Genomic DNA, 8,344 nt, shown 5'->3' with positions numbered 1-8,344 from the left:
TATGAATTCAGCAACCATTTTTCTGATAGCGAGAGTAAAATTAATTGGTTACTATTGTATTGATTATAGGAGCTTGACTTTTTCAAATTAATTTATAAATATCTCGAGAATTGATGCACTTATCGATTGTTTTGGTTTCCTTTATAGCATATTATTCGGAAGTTCCGTATGAATCAAAGAAAGGTGTGTGACTAATTCGAACGCATTTGGTTACGCGTTACGACTTGGTCAGCACTCGTAAAATTTCTTCAACGACTTATTTCCGTTCACCTTGTTTGCTAAATTTAGAAAATGTAGTTTTTTTAGAAACACGAAATCCAAAAAATTCAAACTTTGGGTAAATTAACTACACAGAATTCCAAAGTATCATTCTTTATCTCAAGTTGTATCAAAACGTTATGATCTGAAATTCTGAATACTACTTCTCCTATTTCTTTCATAATACCTCGCTTTTAACTGCAAAATAGAAGGCGGAAAGATTTCTTAACAATGTTATCTGATTTAATGTGAGTTACATAATATGGACTAAATCTTTCGTTGGATGTTTACGGGTCACTGTGAAAGAGCCGAAAAGAGAGGCAATGCTTGTTCAACGATCGAAATGCAGTTTTCGATGTCACGACCTAGTTTCTCGTACCAACCAATTTCAAACACAAGCGCCTCTCTGGTGATGCGACCTCCCTCTCCTCATTTTTATTTGCAGGATTGCCACTCCAAATTCTAAAGTGTGGCTGATTACATACTTCCAATACAAAATTATTCAAAAAAATTTCGAATACGCTTTTTATCAAAAAGTCACTCTAATGCAGACAAAAATATTGTTTACAATATTCTATATTATATTGTACATTATTCTATGTTAATAGTATAGTTGTGAAACATAATAATAAAATTGTTTATTCTTTAAATTTCAGAATAATATTTTGTAATTAACAATAATAATTAATAATAAAATCAATCAGCTTATTTGATAGTATTATGTGCATACGATATTATGATATAAGATTATATATGTAATTGTGACATGTTGTATATAATATACTAATAATTTAAAGAAATCTTATTTTCCACATTAGACTGACTTTTCAATGGTGTATATATAATTACTTATATGTATTCTACTATTAATATTATAATTTACTATTATGTATATGAATTTCAAAATTCTTGTTTTATACTACAGAAAATGAGATATGCTTGCATTTTCACTTTTCACATCATGAAAAGAAAGGCTACTGCAAAAGAGGTAAGGATATATTCGGTGCGGTGTGGATATATTTTTACAACATTTTGATACATTTTGATACTCTGTATCAGTATTGGCAAAACCTTCAACTGTAACATGCTTGTTGCCTAATATTTTTAGCATTTTTTTCTGCTGAAATTTTCTCGAAAATTTCTACAAAACTCGAGGTGCCTATATTTTTGAACAGATAGTACATGTAATTCTCGCTAACATTAACTACATGTAAAAAATACTATTCCCATATGTGAATTCTACCAAAAATTACAGTGGAATATGAAGAAAAATAACCGCAAAAAAAAGTCTGCTATATAAGATGTTATGATGTTGACCAGGCTGTAATATACAGGGGGTCCAAAAAGTCCCGGGACAGCCAAATAAATCCTTAGGTACAATTTTTGTGGAGAAGGTTGAAGTCATTCTTAATGCAACTTTCAATGAGGAATACAGTGGTAACCATGACCTTCATGGTTATTTCAAGGTCACCTTTATTTTTTAAATGGAATAGCCACTTTTTGACATTGGCAATCGAAAGAGCGAAAAATTTTACGTTAATAAGCGTAGTCAGGTCATAGGTAAGGTGTGGTCTTAATGGACGTATCAAAGTCATTCAAACTTCAATATGGTCTGAACATTTTTTCGCAAGCTAGCTTGTGAAAATCATCCTCTTACCTTACTTACTTACATAATGTAGATTAAATAGTGACCATCCATTGATATGACCTTCAAGGTCATATCAAGGTCACTCTTTGTTTTTTAATTGAAACGACTCTGTTTGACGTCGGAAATTGAAAGAATGGAAAATTTTACTTCCAAAAGTGTAGACAGATCACAGGTCAGGTGTGAGCTTGATGATCATATCAAGGTCATTCAAACTTCAATAAGGTCTGAATATTTTTTGCAAGTTAGCTTGTGGAAAATCTCCTCTTACCTCACTTACTTAATTGCTTACTTGAACAATGTGCATATTGACTATCAAGTGACCTTGACCATGACCATCAAGGTCACCATTCCAAATGTTTAGACTATATTGAAGTTTGAATGACATTGATACGTCCATCAAGGCCACACCTTACCTATTACATGACTACACTTTTTAACGTAAAATTTTCCGCTCTTTCGATTTATAATGTCAAAAATGGGCTATTCATTTAAAAAAAACAAAAGTGATCTTGAAATAACCATGAAGGTCATGGTCAAGGTCAAAACTAAGGTCACCGCTGGATTCTTCGTTGAAAATGACTTCAAGAATGACCTCAACCTTCTTCAAAAAATGGTACCTAAGGATTTATTTGGCTGTCCCGGGACTTTTTGGACACCCTATATATTTAAAGATGATAACACAGGCTCACAAAAAAAAGTTGTCTGCACGAGAGAAGTCACTAGGCTACCCTTATGGATCTTGGGCCGCTGAATCTGAATATGGCCTTAGAATTTGTCCTACGCGTCCCAGTTTCCCCCAGATGCAAAAAGTAGGGAAAATCCTACATATTTTCTAGTCACACAGGCAATACAAAATATTTGTCAGCACGAGAGAAGTGACTAGGTTACTCTTATGGATTTTGAACTGCTGAATCTAAATCTGGCCTCAGAATTTCTCCTACACGTCTCAGTTTTCCCCTTAGATGCAGAAAATATGGAAAAACCTAGGGGTGTCATATTCTTATGTGTTGGGACTCGTAAAGACCAAATTCATCCACAAAAATTCCCTAGTGTGCTTATCGTTCCCCCTAGCTAGGATAAATGTATGGAAATTGAAGGTCTTGCGCATGTTCCCTACCGATAGAAATCTCTGAGTATATTCTAAAGATTCTCTAAAGTCAGAGAAGCTCAGAGAAATTCTCCTCAGACACTCAGGTAGATATATTTAAAGGTCCAGTCTGTTTTATATGTTTTAAAGGCTTTAAAATGTCCTTTTCGTAATTGAAATAGAAATATGATCATAAATAATAAGTAGAGAGACTGAAATTGAAATAATAATTCGATCATAATTAAAAAGCAGAGAGGCTATATCAGTAGAGTAGCCGACACTCAATCAAGGGTCCTTTGTTAAGCTTTCAGATTAAAATTTAGAAGTAGATTTTCTTAATTTCATAGTTAAGAGCTTAAAACATAATAATTAGGAATCTACGGGTTTCGATGATTTCAGATATCTAACGTTTTTTTTAAATGCTTAAAATTGGAATTAATACAACGTTTCTCGTAAATGGAATGAGATACGCCAAAAAAGACAATAGTTTTTAATTCAACTAGAAAATTTTATATTAGTATATAAGTTATAATTAGCGACGGCTAACTACTGTAAATAACTCTGCCTGCCCGGTACGTGACGAATACAAAAGGGACATTACATTACCGTCGCACCACTCTTAAAAGGACCACTAAAAGGACCTTGAAAAGGACCCAAATCTCTCAGACTATCTCAGAGACTAAATCATTCAAATCAACTCTGTTTATAGACTCAAATGGGCCCAGCTATTTCGCTTGAGAATACTAAATTTTTCGAGCTTTTACCATTTACTCCCTAGATGCAAAAAGTAGGGAAAAGCCTAGGGAATTTCTGCGTTCGCACAGGCCATAAGAAAATTTGCCTGCAAGTGACTAGGCTAACCTTATGGATTTTGAGCCGCTGAATCCAAATCTAGCTTCAAAATTGCTCGTACCCGTCTCAGTTTTCCCCTAGATGCAGAAAATAGGCAAAAACCTAGGGATTTTCTTGACGTTATTTTGATAATAATAGTATACGCGAAAATAGACACATTTATGTTATATTCTTAAATGTCGCAACTTATGGAGACTTAATTTGTACACAGAAATTCTCTAGTGAGCCTTCTGTTTCCCCTAGCTTGCGTAATTCTATGGAAATTGAAGGTATTTCTCATATTATATAGATTTGTACGGGGAAAAATGCCATATCCTTTGCAGATTGGCGGGCTAATCTAAATTTTTTTGTGAGCCTGTGTGACCAAAAATCCCCTAGGCTTTTCTTTACATTTTGCATCTAAAGAGAAAGTGGATTGGATTTCTTGAGATGCAAAATGTAAAAAAAGCCTAGCGAATTTCGGATCACACAGGCCCACCAAAAAAAAAAGGTTTCACGGGAAATGTGACTGATATCGCACGCAAAACTGTAAACAATATTAGGTTTTTCCCCATGTAAGTCTATATAATATGAGAAAGACCTTTAATTTCCCTAGAATTATTCAATCTAGGGGAAATTGAAGGCACACTGAAGAATTTCTGTGTACAAATAAAGTCTCTACAAGTCATTGCACTTAACAATATAATATCGATGTGTCTTTTTTCGCGTATACTGGTATTATTAAAATAACATGCAAATTATCCCTAGGGGTTTCCTTATTTTTTGCCACTAGAGGGAAACTGAAACATGCCAGATAAATTCGGAGGCCATATTGGGATTCAGCGGCTCAAAATCCACAAGGGTAGCCTAGTCACTTGTCTCCTGGGGACACATTTTTTGAATGGCCTGCGTGGACAGAAAATCTCTAAGATTTCCCCCACTTTATGCATCTAGGGGAAAACTGATACATGTAGGATAAATTCTGAGGCCATATTCAGATTCAGCGGCTCAAGATCCATAAGAGTAGCCTAGTCACTTGTCTCGTGCAGACAAATTTTTTGTATGACCTGTGTGACTAGAAAATCCCCAAGCTTTTCCCTACTTTTTGCATCTAGGGGAACACTCAGACGTGCAGGACAAATTCTGAGGCCATATTCGGATTCAGCGGCTCAAAATCCATAAGAGTAGCCTAGTTACTTGTCTCGTGGAGACAACTTTTTTTTTGTGGGCCTGTGTAATTAAAATAATTTCTTGTTGATAACTGGTCAATTTTATGTACAATTATGCCATAATTTTAAATAAAATTGTCCAGTTATCAAGAAAAAATTATTTTAATTATCATATTTAAATATAAAAGTCTTCTTTTTGCTGCACGTATTCGACTAATAAAATCAACGATCGAGTGGAAATAATGTATGTGTATCAGGGTGGATTGAAAAAGTCAAATTTAATTAATTAAAAATGCCTTAGCACTGGAGAGTTTTTCTTTGGGGTCCCTTATAACACTTATAAAATTTGAAATAAATCGATTGATATCTTGAGGTCGGGTGCAGTTGAAAGGAAATACATTTTTTTTTAATTCAGAGTTTTGGAAAAAGCGTGAATTTTAATTTTGTTTCTTTACCTGCATAATATATGCCTATTTTTTACAATCTTTTGAGATTTTTTTATTATCGTTTATATAAGAGAAATTTAATTTTTTACGGATATCCGGAAATGAAGAAAAAATCTAGAGCTCTAAAAATTATAAATACTTTTTAGTCAGCATCGAAAAACTTTCAAATGTTTAAGATGTACTTCTAAAAAAATTGAGAAGATCAGATTATTTTTTTGTTCATTTTCAAGTCTCCATAAGAAACACAACATTCACGATTTTTCCAGAACTGCATTTAAAAAATTGGTTTATTCTTTTTCGACTCCGCCCAACCTGAAGATATCACTAGATTTATTTCAATTTTTATACACGTTATAAGGTACCCAATAGGAAACTTTTCAGAGCTAATGCGTTTTTAATCTATACATGTTTTTGTATGAATCATAATATGTATACCTACGACAATTTAATTGTCAAATACCCTTGATAGCGAAAGCATTAGGTAAAGAAGGGGCAGCGTCGACCGGTGGGGTAAAGGAGACTGTTTATTTCACCGCTATTACTTAAAAATTTTAATTCTACTTTGCATTATATAAATTTATTTCATTATAGATATAGTGCTACTCACTAAAATTTTGAAAATTGAAGTTGTAAAAAAAATTATGTAGAAAACAGTTTTGACGATGAAAGAATGGAAGATTCTATAAAAGAAATATAATGTTTTCAACATTAATGGCAATACTCACAGTATGAAAATTTGATATTTTAACAGATAAAACAATATCACATTATATAATTATAATAATTAAACGTAATTCAAGTCCAAAATATAATAAATGTCATAAATAATTGAGGCATCACCAGGGGAGCAGCGTGACCAAGATCATAGTTTACAAGTGGTCTACATGGAAGAAATGATTAAATATTATTATTCTCAATTCGGTCGGTTTAGCTGCTTTTTTACATTCTCATCATTTATGATTGAGAAAGTATTAGAATTGTCGGAAATTTGACATCACACTTTTTCAACGGATCTCCATGTTTCGAGACCCCCTGAATCCGAAAATCAGGTTTTCACGATGGCGTCTGTTTGTCCGTCCGGCCGTCCGTCCGTAAACACGATAACTCTCGAAAAAATGAACGAATCACATTCATCTTTGGCACACTTTTTTATGTCTTAAAAGAAAGGACGAGTTCGTGAACCAGCCATTTTTGAAAAAAATTCAAAAAGTGAGCGCATTTTGAAAATTTTTGAGACCACTTTTTTCTGAACTTGAAAATTCTATGTACGAATATTTATAGTATTAAAAAGAACAAACAATTTATCTTAATGACTTTTTTCGATAAAAAGAAAATTCTCAGAGTTATAGCGTTTTCAAAATTTTGTTAATCAACCGAAAATGGAAATTGAAAGCCGAAAAACGCACGATATGAAAAAAAGTCAAGAGAAGAAAAAAATTTCATTTTGAAAGCCCTACAAGATTATCATAACCAATTTTTGGATTTTCTTCAAAAATCGAAAATTCAAATTTTGATTGCACAAAAAATAATGGAAAATAAAAAATTTTATTTTGTGGACAAACTATGTAGGATACGGAAAAAGATGAATTAACAAAAATGGTTATCCCAAAAAAGATCTACAACTTCGTTAAGAATCACTTCTTGATAAGACGCGTACTTTTTGTTTTATTCGTGAAAAATAACGTTAAAAAATAAAATAAAAAAAAATGTGTGGAAAAACGACGAAAGTTACGAGAAAAAAATCCAGCAAAACCTGTTTACAAATGTCTGTCGGAAAACGAGCGCACAGCGCGAGTGTCACGATGAGAATGTGTACCTCAAAGCCTACAGAGCTTTGAGAAACTTAATCTTTCACTATACTTAATTAAGTAGACAATTCAAAATATGAAGATACATATAAAGACTGCCATCTAGAAGAGATCTTTTTAATAAAGTTTTTTTCAAGCATTCTAAATGCAAAGAATAAATATCCGAGCGCGAAGCGCGCGATTCAACCGTCGCGTGCCCTGGGCGCGCTCAAACTTGCGTTTGTGGTGGAATGTCAACGAATAAGGGGTAATGTCACAGCTATCACCATTTTTATTCAAAGTACCTTATTCTTCTTACTGGATATGTTTATCGTTTAAAGGTGATTTTCCCAGTACATAAAATACCACAAAAGCGAACCATCATGATTTCCTATCTTTAGATGTTTGGTTTTCATGAAAAGCTGCGATTGGCTTTAACCTCCAGTAAGGGACAATGGCGATGAAATACAGCTTGTGAGAAATAAGTAAGTGATAAAGTCATTGTTTTATTCATGTGATTCATTCTTATAGAAACATGATATACAATAATGTAGGACTGGCAACGAGAAAAAATGGATCAATCCCACATTTTATTAAATTTTAAAACTGCCCTTCCTTATTCAAATAATAACCTATAGTGAGTTCAAAATATAGAAATATGTATAAAAACTAATGAAACGTCTTTCGTGAAAAAAGGAGGCAGATAAATTTTAAAACATTCATCCCATGCCATTATCTTGCGACACAGGAAATCAAGGGTTCATTCACGAAAGAATAACATGTGGTTTACTCTCACGATAATCACAAGCGTTACAAAATTCTATCGTGTGCGTTATGCTCTATAGCTTTCCCTTTCCGTTTCGCATATTATTACGAGTCCAGATAGAGTAATGAATTGTACTTTTTATGTAACATTGGAAACTGTCATTGACACGGTTTTCGTTTATGCAATTTGTATAATTTATGATTCTGGGGAAACTTTACACCACGTATCCTGTTTTCCTATTTTAGAAAAGTTTTTCATGGCCTTTCTGGGCAGTGAAAATCGATTAAGTAACTAATAATAATGATGTGATGAAGTATTTTGAGACACAGACAAAAAAAAATTATTTTGTCAA

The sequence above is a fragment of the Belonocnema kinseyi genome, chromosome 4 (assembly GCF_010883055.1).
Source record: "Belonocnema kinseyi isolate 2016_QV_RU_SX_M_011 chromosome 4, B_treatae_v1, whole genome shotgun sequence".
Taxonomy (NCBI): domain Eukaryota; kingdom Metazoa; phylum Arthropoda; class Insecta; order Hymenoptera; family Cynipidae; genus Belonocnema; species Belonocnema kinseyi.
The sequence above is the reverse complement of the archived record's forward strand: the minus strand, read 5'-3'. Positions refer to the sequence as shown.